At 47.4% G+C, this 13,489-nt stretch overlaps 1 long non-coding RNA gene across 1 annotated transcript; it reads left to right on the plus strand.

Moving 5' to 3' along the window:
- Positions 1-661: 661 nt before the first annotated feature.
- On the plus strand, positions 662-2,118 carry LOC136519411 (uncharacterized). Its single transcript, XR_010774908.1, has 3 exons — positions 662-856; positions 943-1,058; positions 1,143-2,118. It is a non-coding gene; the product is annotated as an uncharacterized lncRNA (long non-coding RNA).
- Positions 2,119-13,489: the final 11,371 nt, after the last annotated feature.

Consider the following 13,489-nt stretch of genomic DNA (forward strand, 5'->3'; position numbering starts at 1 on the left):
GTTGATTTTTCTAGAACAAATTTTAAACCACAACAAAGTTATTTATTTTATGACATAGGGAGTATGGTACAAGGCCTGGCGCAACAGAGACGGGCACAATGTCGACGGCTGGGTTGGGCGAAGTAGGTGCACCTGGCTATCGCGACGCGGAGGATGGTCAACAGGACGACGACGGTGGGCAGTATGAGCAAGGCGGCGTAAGTGTGATGAGAGCGGCCCTTGGTGATTTAGCGAAGGAGGACGGGTGCAATGGGCACGACGGTTGTTTTGAGGTTAGGCGATGCAGAGTAGCGAGAGTCAAGACGTGCAGTCGTGGAGCCTCCCACACATCGGTATGGGCACAAGACACCACAGAAACAGAGAGTGGGTGGAGGAGCGGAGGGGCATCGCCACCATGGTGGTAGATAGGTCCATTTGGCTCTTTTAGGCCACGTACAACGCACGGTATTTATGTGCCGTTTTGCACCGGTATTATGTTATTCTTCCACGGTTGACAACAGCGTGGCTATTTTGGGGCGCTCGCGGACGGAATCGCCGGCGCCAGGACCGACTCTTGCGTGATCCCCGGGAGCCCAGGCGCTCGAGATAACACTCCAAACTACCTCAACAGACGTTAGTTGATTCAGTTTTTGGATATACTGGATAGCGTTTGCTTCTTCTCCTCTACTCCTCTGCTCTATATATACATCATTTAGCCTATAGGCAAATCACACTGGCACTCACAAATGGATCATACACCTCCCGGTGGCTTCATGAATTGGCTAAACTACTCAGCCAATCACCCATCCGAAAACCCAGAGCATTGCCCATATCCACAATATCCTTATTCATATCGTCATGTTTCCCCAGCTTAACAGTATGCACAGAATTTTTTTGAGCCTTCTGGTTTCAATCCGCATTGTCCCATGCCAACAACTTCTTCATCTGTTGGTCTGCAAGTAGTCGCTGATGGGCATGGAGATGAGGAGGAGGAGGAGGAGGACGATGAACAAAACAATGAAGAAGAGGAAAATGGAAGCAGGCGCTTGTCCTAGACAGAAGCAGACGACATCAGATTGGTATGTGTTACTTTTTTAGTTATTGTGTATTCCTATTATTTGATAAATATTTTCTCTCATATTATAGTTGCCATTTGGTTGTAGGTTAGTGCTTGGATCAACAACTCAGTCGATCCTCTAGAGGGCAACTGCAAGAAGGGCGATATGTACTGGAAGAGTGTTACTGAAGAGTTCAACCGCAACACAGTCCCCCAACAGAAGAAGGCAACCCAAGCACTGCAAAGACCATTGGGGTAAATCAAATAAGACGGTTGCTTTATTTAATGGAATTTGGTGTAGGCTCAGAGATGCACATGAGAGTGGCCAATCAGATGACAGATCGAGGAGAAGGCCCATGCCCTGTACAAACAGGAAACAAACCAGTGTTTCACGCTTGAGTATGGGTGGAAAGAGGTGCGTGAGCAACCAAAGTGGACCAGATGTTGTAACCATAGGATCCATCTAGGGTAGAATCGAGGACCTTCTAGGTAACCGGTTGATCCAAACAAGTCCTAGTACATCTAGACAGAGAGATGAAGACAGAGAGATAGAGAGATAGAGGTTTAAACCTGAGACCGCAGGGGTGGAAGATCCAGTGGCCTCCATCAGGTTCGTCGATGCAGTCTGCGTACGGGCAGCGATGGTTGGGAAAGATGTCGGTGTAGTTGCCGTCATCAGAGCGGGACGACGCGGCTGGTGGCTTTCCGTCACTGGCTGCGCCCCTCTTGATCGGATTAGGGTTAATATCGGTGGGGAGGTCGGCTCAGGTCAACCTCGTGATTAGAGCCGCCGGCTCCCATCTCTTTATATAGCGCAGGGTGACAGGGGCCCTCCAGCCATGGTGGGCTAGGCGCCCCCGATCAGGACGCAAATCAAAAGCTCAACTGGGCCGTTGGGTCCAGATAGGTTAGAGATCATTCTAATAATCTCCCTCTTGATCTCTTTCCATCTTTCACTTTCATACTCTTTACTTTTGTTCATTCCATTACAGATTAGCGCATAGAGCATGTCTCATCGTCACGGTCCATTGCCGATGGATTTAACAGCTACAACACACTACTCTGTTCTGAAATGGATACTTATCTTTGGGCCTTATTTTGTCCAGGAATTATAGGCTTTCCCTTAAACCCATGCCGGCTACATGTTCTCTGAACACGTTGGGTGGTAAGCCTTTTGTAAGCGGATCCGCAAGCATCTTTACTGTACTTATATGCTCAAGACTTATGACTTAGATCCCGAACTTTATCTTTCACAACATAATACTTTATGTCAATGTGTTTGGCAGCACCACTTGACTTATTGTTGTGAGCATACTGTACTGCTGGATTATTATCGCAGTATAACTTTAGTGGTCTATAGATATCGTCAACCACCTTCAAACTGGGTATGAACTTCTTTAACCAGTTCACCTGCCCCGTTACCTCATAACATGCTACAAACTCGGCATACATTGTGGACGATATAGTGACGGTTTGTTTTGAGCTTTTCCATGAAATAGCTTCTCCTGCGAGAGTGAGGCTTGCGAGAGCTCAGACGTGCAGCCATGGAGCTCGAGGGTCCCACACGTCGGTGTGGCACAAAAGACTAAAAAACTGGCGAATGGCGCAGGGGAGTGGAGGGCTTCGCCACCACGGTGGTAGACAGGGCCAGTGCAGAAACCATTGGCTAGTTTTTATAGCACAGGACACTACCGATAGACAGCCTGTTCATTTTGGTGTGACTTATCGTAAACGATCGTAAATTTACAGTCGGAATAATATTTTTTTCTCACACAAACCAGCCAACAGTACTTCTTCACGAACCAACAACCATACAAACCAGCCAACCGAACAGACTGGGAATCTGGCCCCAACGCATATTTAGTAACAGGGTCCAATAAAAAAATCAAACCATCGTCTTTCCCCAATCCTTCAGATCCTGTGCGGGCAAGTAAGCCTGTGGCCGCGTGGCTGAAGCCTTCTTTATCTGCTTGCTGCTCGTTCGTGAGGACTTCAGCCTAGGACCCCGCCGCATACTCGACGACATGAACTCTTCGTAGTAGCAGGGGAAGGCCACGCGAGGCGCGAGCTCCTCGACAACGTGTGGCCGCGGAAGCGAGGCAGCTCCGGGGCGGCGGCCGCGCACGCGGGGTGCACGTCGATGGCCGAGGCGGTGCTGGTACGGGGACTTGGGCAGCGCGCTGATGTCTATTTCGGCAAGCCCGCACACTCCGCTGGCTCTGCCTGCTGGCGCGGCGGTGGGAAACGGCGTGCCGCCGGCAGCACGACCCGCGGCCGCGACGAGCACCGCGGCCAAGGCAGCGAAGGCGCACGCCTCCCAGGACGTCGATGGCCGCCGCGCCACCGAGCGGGCACGTTGATGGCCGCGCGAGACTCCATGGCGGCGGCGGCCACGCACGCGGGGCCCCGCGCGAGATTCCATGGCGGCGGCGCGCGAGATCTCGTCGCTGGCCGCGCGAGCGAGCTGGCTCGCGGTGGCAGCGGGCGAGCTCCCGTCGGCGGCCGCGTGTGCGAGGCAGCCGCGCGAGGGTCCCCGACGGCGGGGCGCCAGATCCTGCCGGTGGCCGCGCGAGCTCCCACTGGCCGCGCGAGGTCCGCGACGGCGGCGGCCGCAGGAGCGGTGCTTCACCGGCGGCGCGCACAGGATCCGCAGTTGCAGATGGAAACCGAGCGCTGCTCCCCCAACGCTGTATTGGATGGTTTCGACGTCCTCGTTGCGTGTGAAGACGTCGAGTCTACGTTAGACTCGATTTCTCGTGTTTTTCTTCTCTTTCTTTGATAAATACATTACCATATTAGCAAAATTAATAAAATAAAGGAATAATAAATAGCTATAAAAACTATAATAAAATCTGCATTGAGAGCCACTTTAGACTGTCTCCGACAAGTAACTTATATAGATACTCAAACTTAAAATGAGTAGCAAGAGACTTAAAATTAGCCTCCAGCAGAGTACCTATACGAGAGATCTATTTTGGATTATCTGAGAAGGACAACCTAAATATGGGCATCCATTGTCGAAAGGATTCTCTTTTAGATCCTATTGTTGGAGAAAATACCGAATAAATATTAAACATTTTGCCTATAGCGTTATCCAAGAGACAAATAAGTTTTGTATTTTAGGTGTTATTGTTGAAAATAGCCTTAGAAGTGTCCTAAAAATAATGCGGCTCTCAGCTTCCAAGACGAGATTAGTGAGCAAGGTAGAAGACATAAGTATGTTCGGTTGGCTAGTTTGTATAGCTGTTGGTTCGTAAAAAAGTACTGTCGACTAATTTGGGTGAGAGAAAAATACTATTTTAACTAAAAATTTATGATCATTTACGATAAACTATAGCCAAATGAATAGACTGATTGTGTACCTACATCTATCCTCGCTAGGCATACCCATCTCGTCACCACCATCCCTACCACTGTGCGACACTGCGACCCACATGCACTTGGGCTCTGTTTAGTTCCCTCCCAAAATGTTAAATTTTTCAAGATTCTCCGTCACGTCGAATACGAAAACGCATGCATGAAGCATTAAATATAAATAAAAAATAAAACTAATTACACAGTTTAGACGAAATCCACGAGACGAATCTTTTAAGCCTACTTAGACTATGATTGAACACTAATTGCCAAATAACAACGAAAACGCTACAATGTCGTTTTGCCAAATTTTTTGCGATCTAAACTGGGCCTTGCCCATACGACCCTCTCCCAGCGTTACCTTGTCTGTAGGCTGTAGCCCATGCAACCTGCTTACAGCCACAGTACCCTGTCTCGTCATGTCGCCCGACTCGTGGGAAGGAGGAGGGACGGGGCCAGCCCGTGGGAAGGGCACTAGCACAAAGAGGAGGGGCAGGGCCATTCCACCAAGCCTTGGGGAGGCCGCTGGTGTGGGAGGAGGAGGTGGACAACAAGAAATATTAAAAAACTCAACGCTAGTGAGAAGCTCGTCGCTCAGCATTGAGCTGCTTCTATATTACCCTTTTAAGCAGTCCACCTCTGTAGAAAGCACAGCCAGAGACAGCTCACCCTCTGAAACAGTCAGCATCTGTAGAAGCACAACTAGAGGTGGCACGCAATGCAGTCACCTTTACAGATACATCTATCATCTTCAGAGACGGCTGGTAACTCCAACCGTCTCTATAGATGCATAACGAGCCACCTCTAGTTTTCCTATAATTAATACCGCCCAGCCTCGCTCACTCTGTCCCATCCTCTCCCAAAAGCGTCACTGCATCTCATCCACTCCACCTCCTCGCCTCCTCCACAAAACTAGCCTCCTCCTCCTCCTCCTCCTCCAAACCCTCGCCTCTATTTCTCTCTCCTCATGTGTGTGGCCATGGCCGGCCGCCACGACTACAACGCGAAGATCTAGATGCGCAATGCTTGAGCGCAGTTCTCTTCCCCTTGAGTGGTGGTGGTGGCGGCGACGACGGTCTTGACTAGATCTCAGTAGAAGGCAAGATCCTCTACCTCATCGACTCCGACGAGGAGGTAAAGTCTTCCGTGATGTTGGGCTGGGCAATGGCATGACATCGAGGACCCATTCCGCCGAGCAGGGCAATGGATCTGAGGCGCCGGTGGCCTCTACCGCCGGACGGGGCAACGAATCTGTGTCGGCGACCCCTGCCGCCGGGCGAGGCAAACGAGCGGCGTTGGCTACCCCTGTCGTCGGGCAAGGCAAAGGCGTGACGACGAAGGGGCTATTGCCGTTGCTCAAGAAAACGGCTCCTTTGACTGCCGGAGGGAAAAGGCCGCCGACGACGACAAAACCCAAATGCAAGAAGAAGGTATAGCTTATTTCAACGGTTAGTGTTTGGACTTGCTATGACTTCCTATAACTTGACTGAAATTTGATGGTAACTTGCTATGACTTGACTGAAATTGATAGTAACTTGTTATGACTTGACTGAAATTTGATGCTAACTTGATATGACTTAACTAAAATTTGATGGTAATTTGATATGACTTAACCGGATCAAGTGTGTGGAATGAGAAGAGCATGTTATTGGCATGCCTGAAATGAACAATAGAGGCTGTTGTGAAACAACTGGCGCCTTTATAAAAGGTATTTGTAGAGGCGGCTCTGGATTTGTAGCCGCTTCTGCAAATATATTTGTAGAGGCGGCTGAATTTTTAGCCGCCTCTACAAATACCATTACTAGAGGCGGCTAGGCAACCGTCTCTATAAATCATGATTTGTAGAGGCGGAAAAGCAGATGTGACTAGCATAACTGCCTCCGTAGAAGCTTACCAGCCGCCTCTACTGTGATTTTCTGTAGTAGTACTAGATATTTGTTTATTTATTTCGGTTCTACTCCTCGCCTATCGATTTTACACCGCCATTGAGGATGCCCTAAGGAAGAAAAGGGGCAGTGTGATCGTGGCTTAGTTTGGTGTCCCTAAGAACTTGCTTTGGTTTGGTCTTCTTTTACTCCCTTCGTCCGTGCTGTTGACCAATAAGAAAAGAGAACTAACATCTATGATACCAAAAAAGGATAATATGCAAATATATTTCATGTCATATCTAACTATACTACTTTTGTGTCAAAAGTTTAGCCTTTTTTCAAAGTTTGGTCAAAGTTATAAAAGCTTGATTTAGGATAAATTTAAAAGATGATTTATTCAGGAGCAAACAAAAGTAGTAGTATTAGGGCTAGTTTTTGTCCAAGTGAAATAGCATTAATAGGGGAAGGTTTGATGTTTTAATTTTATTTAGAGCCTCATATCATACACCCTTTAGGCCTTAGGCCAACCTTTCACCGGTTTTATCCTAATGAAACTTCTTTTTGGTGAAGCCTCAGGTTTGAAAACTAATGTGCAAAAAACAGTGTCTTCCCAGTACGGTGTACATACAGAAATAGATATCTCCATTTCAAATGAGCAGCTTCCCTGCCAAGTCTTAGACTCCCCGTGCAAATATCTTGGCATACCTGTCTCCTCACGCAAATTGACGGGTGACAGTTATCACGGATGCGATTGCAGAGCAGCTCCAAGGCTAGAAGGCCGATCTCTTAGGGCCAGTTTAGTTCCAAAATTTTTGGCAAAATGGACACTGTAGCATTTTCGTTGTTATTTGGTAAATAGTGTCCAATCATAGTCTAATTAGGCTTAAAAGATTCGTCTCGTGGATTTCGTCTAAACTGTGTAATTAGTTTTATTTTTTATTTATATTTAATACTTCATGCATGCGTCTAAAGATTCGATGTGACGAGGAATGTGAAAAATTTTGCAAAATTTTTGGGGAACTAAACTGGGCCTTAACCAGAGCCGGGAGGAGAATTCTTGTTCAATAAGTCCTCACTTCCATGTTACTATATTTGGCCATGGCCCTAGACCTTCCACTATTGGGCGATTAAGGCCACTGACAAAGTTCAAAGAGGTTTTCTTGTTAGAAACAATCCACGAGCACTATTTTTAGGTTGTGTGTGCCTCCTAGAGTCTAGTTCGTTGCTTGATGGCATGCAATGGTTGAGTCAAAGTTGGAGTAGTGGTGTATGGTGGAGACTGAGCGTAGAGTGGAGTAGTGATGTGCATGGTGAAAGCCGCATGGTCCGGGTGAGCAAGTAGCTCATGGTGTTGTGCACGGGTGCTACGGATCATGGCGCGAAGGCCGCCATGGAGGTGAGCTCCGTGGCATGTCCTTGTCTATAAGTAGCCCCTGTGCTCCTCTGTATTTAGTCGTCAAGTCCAAGTGAAAAATGTAGCCAAGATACAGGCGAGTTTGTCGCCGCGACGTTCGTCGCCGAAAAACAATGTGTCTACCGTGCTTTTTCTACCTCTCGCCAAGAGCGTTGGCGTGTGTGTTTGAGTGGTTCCTGGGCGCAGCCAACATTTCTGTGGAGAAGCAAGAAGAATCTAAATGGAGAGCATTGTTTGGTGGCTTGGCCAAAAGTCACACAACCATTTGAGCTTGGAGGACTAGCTATTTGTAATACCCAGAATTTAGGTTGGGCAATCAACTGTGGTTGCAAAGTTGCAAAAAAAAAAAAGAGCGGGATCAACCTTGGCATCCTTCCCTATTCATGTCCATCACTCGGTCACACGGTAGGCCCTAAGGGCGGGCAAGCGGGGCGGCCGTCCTGGGCCCCCAATCCCACGAGGGCCCACCCTAGGTATACACTCAATACGTAGATGTATCAGTCTATGGCTTGGTTGGCTCGTTAAGGCCCACGGCAGCCTAGCAGATTGGCGTTCGTGATTTGTTTGTCGACTCTGCGACTGCGACTTCTTGTCTTGGAACCAAATCACAAATCCCGAACACAACGCAGCAACTGCGACGCGATCACCTAACTCAATGGCGGCGCCGTGACGGGTGGCCAACTCGGAGTGAGACTCCAACGAGGCGTACATAGCTTCGTATTAACTAGGTACGCACTAATATCCGAAGTCCCTCAAACCACCCTCAACGGGCTATGCTAGCGTCCGGATGTCCGGACAGGACGCCTGCGCAGCCTGCCCTGTGCGCTGATGCTGATTTTTATTCCCGCCCCACACGCGCACCCGCCCTGTCGCAGCGCCCACACGTCCAGACGACTCGCCCCGCCCCGTAGCACGCCCTTTCTGCCTGGATTCGAAGCCGCTCGCCACGTCCCGCACGCACACCCCGCCCCCGTCGCGCCCCGACAGCCGGCCTCCAGCTTGCCGCGGCCCATTCTTGTAACACCCGTGTTTTTGCATCATGTTAAAAACCACTAAAAATTTGAACTTTTTAAAAAACTTTAAAATAAATTAAAACTTGATTAGTTTATTTTCTGCAAAACCGTTTTAAAAATGTTTTCCGAAAACCCTGCATCAAAATTCACCATATGCATTCTCCTTGCTTTGCGATTGTTTGAGTGTTTGATTGCTTGAAATGCTTGTATGCTTGCACCAAAATAACTTCCTTAATTATAACTGCATTCTTGACCTTTCCTTTATATTATAGCAGTAGATAATGCATCGTAATTATAAACAATGCTTCATCACCTTCTCTACTTAATTATATTGGCCATCACATTCCTAGATTATTATTTCCCTAAAACTAGCTTACATCTAGTTAAAGTCTATATGAAATCCTTGCTATAGTTATAAGAGAATATATATATATATATATATATATATATATATATATATATATATATATAATATTTATACATGGTTACGTTCTGTCGGTGCAGAAAGTGATCAACACGTAAATATTTGTAGTTTTGTCGTACGTTGTGATCGGATATGGCCTAACACTCAATGACACAGGGTTTATACTAGTTCAGGCAACGTGCCCTACGTCCAGTTTGAATCGGTTGGTGACTTTATTCCTGAGCCCAGGTGCTCGAAGTTTGCTGTGGGGTTACAAACGGAAGGGAGTAAGATGGGTACAAGAGGTCCGGTCGGACTCTAGTCTGAAGGGCCGAGAGTGACGGGAGCTCCGCTATGTACTAAGTGTTTGAACGTCTGTTGTTCGTTGGAATCCTTGGTCGTTCGGATCGTAGGAGCGTGTTTCAGTTGTCGTCTGATTGATCTTCCTATTGGGCGAGAGCACATCCCATTTTATAGATGAAGGAAACGGCCTTTATAAGTGTGTGTGAGAGAGAGTGAGAGTACGTATGCAACTAAGTCTTGTTGCCCACGCCGTCGGGTACAAGATGATGGTAGGCGACCATAACACTGTTTGTGTTAGACGCATGTGGAAGTTTTTACCGTATTCACAAATGACGGCGTCCACAACACTATCGATGCCCAGAGGCATGTGGGGGGGGGGGGGGTTTACCGTGTTTGTCTGGTATGGGATTTGATGGCGCCCACAACACTGTAGGGCAAATCATCGGCGCCCACAACACTGTTTGGGTTCTGACATGCTTGGAAGGTTGCAGGGCACCCTTCTAACATGTCCTGTCGGTACTATCCTGCAGGTGTACAGGGTACGATCCTTGGTTTTGTGGTTGACTTGAGTGTCCTGCTTTACTTGCTCTGCCCGTTTCCTGGTCCTCACTGAGCAGGCGTCCCCGGTCGGTTGGTCCCGGTCGGCTCCGACTATGCCAGTCGGAGAAGCGCTGTAAGCAGAGGTTCGGTGCATCCCCAGTCGGAGACGTGGGTCGTAAGCGGGCTAGGCCTTCCGGTCGGAGAAGCGGGCCAGAGTTGGAAGCGAGCGTTGTTCCTCTTCGGCTAGGCCTTCTGGTCAGAGAGGCGGGCCAGAGTCGGAAGCAGGCGCCGTTTCTTTTGGCCAAGCCTTCCGGTTGGAGGTTGGATCGCCCTTCTGGCCTGTCGTTTAGGTATTTGGGCCGGCCCAAGAGTTGTGTGTCGTTCGCAACATCATCTACTGGGCCAAGCTTTTTGCTGGGAAGCAGGTCCATGAGGGACCTCGGGTTTATAAACCCGACAGGAGCCTCCAAGCCCCCGGGCGATTCTGATAGAATCATCTAGGGGATTTTTATCTTGACAGCGGGTGCGGCGAGTGGTGGTAATCTATGGAGGTAGATTATCATGACAGGACTGCCTAGAGAGGGATCCTGTGGGAGATACTCGCCTTGGTCACATAAGGACCGGTTCATAGCCTTTCTCACCTAGTGAGATATTACGTACAACCACATGTCTATATGGGTAGACTTGATCTCACACCCTGTTGGATTGAAGTATAATTTCTACTAGGAGGCCGGTGTTGGCAGCGAAATATCAGGAGCAGGCATGGATGCTTTGTGATCTTCCATGGCCCGGTTGGCGTGGTTGCTATGTGATCTTCCACGTTAAGCCCTTGGATTATTTTGGCCACGTTTGAGCCCATGTTATTGTATGAATGGCCGGGTACGAGCCATGTTGTTATATGATTGGCTGGGTACGAGCCATGTTATGATTGGCCGAGTACGAGCCAAGTTATGATATGAATGGCTGGGTACAAGCCCACGATTATTGTTTTGGCCACGTTCGAGCCCATGATATGGATTATGTAGTCAAATGATCAGGCGTGGATGCTAAGTGATCTTCCACGTTGTTTGGTGTGGATGCTAAGTGATCTTCCACATCGTTTCCAACCCCTGAGAAGCCGTGGTAGAGTTATATGGAAAGTTAGGAGGCATCCAAGCGGGTATGGGATCTCATTAGGCCTGTCGCGCCACTGGCCCTGGTGTCGACTACATCTATCATGTGGGTAAATGTGTACACCTCTATAGAGTTTTCTCAAATCTATTCGAATAGCCACGTCCTTGGAATAGGCAGATGCTAGGAGGGGACACTATGATTAGACTTCAACAATTGTGATACTCTAGTAAGACGTATTTATGAATTTGGTAACCTATACTTAACTCGGGAACTAGTGAGGATGGTAATACCCTGCCAGGTCCCAACCTATATTTATAACTACTTCACTCTACCACCTTTACAACTAACCACCTCCACGTATAGCCTCCATCCACCTTCCCTCCACCCAAAGTTAGGGCTTGCTGAGTACGTATGTACTCACCCCCCTCCACTCTATGTTTTTAGGAATGAAGCTGTAGGAGTATATATGAGGATAAGGCTACCAAGGACTACGCAAGGATAGGACATCAGGAGGACTTTTGACGATGGAGCCGTTCGACCGCATGAAGAAGCTATGCTAGGATTACGACGTTTGGGATATAGGAATAAGGAATAAGTCTCGGGTTACGTCTGCACTCTAAGTTGCCTGTAGGAATGGAGCCACGCTGTCATAGGACCGCTATCTTAGATCTCTGATATACGATGTAAGGCCAGTGGCCCAAGCTATGTAACCCGAACCATGTAATATATTTCCCCATTAGCAATAAAAGTATGGTTTTTGATATCAATCTTGTTCGAATTGTGCGTATCAGCTACTGATCCAGGGACTGATACATGATGCATAGAGCACCCTAAATTAGGGGCCTGACAATTCTCTGGCGCCCGTGCCGTGCCACCATCACTCCCGCACCTGTTGACTCTCCAAATAGTATGCAACACATGCACCATGAAACATTTGAATGCAACATCCGCATGAAACAGATAAAACATTTAGAACATACACTTACAATATATGTGTGAAACATATGCAACATCAGATAAAACACTTGCAACTTGCCACCATGAAAACATGCACTACAACATAAGACTGAAAACAGCTAAAACATTTCAAACATATTCTTGCAATATATGTGTGAAACATGTGCAACATCCACATCAGAATGCTTGCAACATACGTCTAGAACAAATAAAACATTTTGAACAACACCTCTGAAACACTTGCAATATGCCTCTAAAACACTTGCAATATATGCAATATCCCTGATCTACTTTTGCAACATCCATATAAAACAATTGCAACATACCTCTAAACCACTTGCAATATGTGCAACATCCCTGATTTACTTTTGCAATATCCATATAAAACAATTCCAACATACCTCTGAAACGTCTGAAACACATGAAACATACGCTTGCAACATGCGCTTCCATCGCAACATCTCCTTGCTGAAGTCGTGCGTCATGGTGGCTACGACATTGTTCATGTGTTTTTTTCTCAAATACCCAAAAGAGTTATGTGGTTCATGTGTACATAAATGCCCTAATTTTTAGTTTTGCCCTAGGCCCCTAAAAATTCAGCACCGGCCCTGCTCGATCAAAGCCTTTTTCTCTATGGTTGTTGTGACAGGAATTGAAGATGGGTCTAATACTTTTTTCTGGACTGATTCTAGACTGATTCTTGGCTCCATGGTGAAAGGTCCTAATATGGCTAGAGGAGGGTGAATATCCTATTTAAAAATTCTATAAAGCACTAGATCAATTGATTAGTATGACAAATGGCATAATGCAATTTTGCTCTAGCTCTACAAGGGTTGCAATCCACGTATCCCAACAATTCTAGTTACTATAATCACTAGACACACACAAGAGCTATGTTGCCACTCACTAAGAGCTCTCAAACTTTCTATACTAAAGAGCTCCACTAGGTGAACTTAAACTACAAAGCAAGCTCTCAATTCTAATTACACTAAAGAGCTTGCTACAACTAGTTTGCGGGAATGTAAATGAGATAGTAGGGTGATTATACCGCCGCGTAGAGAAGTGAACCAATCACAATATGAACACCAATTACAATCACCGAGAGAATACCAATGGCAAGAGACAAGTGATTTTTCTCCTGAGGTTCACGTGATTGCCGGCACGCTAGTCCCCGTAGCTACAACGATCCCCAAGTGCCACTATATGCAATCACTCAAGCAAATGCACTTGGAATCACTCAATCTCACTTTGAATTCGCAATCAAGCAAGAGAGATGAGTGGGAGGGAGTATGCTCAGCTCACAAGGATGTCAAGAATGTCAAAAGTCCAAGAGAAATGCCTTGGAGCCGACCCCCATCTATTTATAGAGCTCCCCAATGAAATAGAGTCGTTGCTCTGCTCGTGGGCTGACCAGACGCTGCGACCGGACGCACCCTAGCGTTCGGTCACCCTGAGTCCGGTCGCACCGATGGCCGCCATGTGTCTTCC

The sequence above is a fragment of the Miscanthus floridulus genome, chromosome 18 (genome assembly GCF_019320115.1).
Source record: "Miscanthus floridulus cultivar M001 chromosome 18, ASM1932011v1, whole genome shotgun sequence".
NCBI classification, from domain to species: domain Eukaryota; kingdom Viridiplantae; phylum Streptophyta; class Magnoliopsida; order Poales; family Poaceae; genus Miscanthus; species Miscanthus floridulus.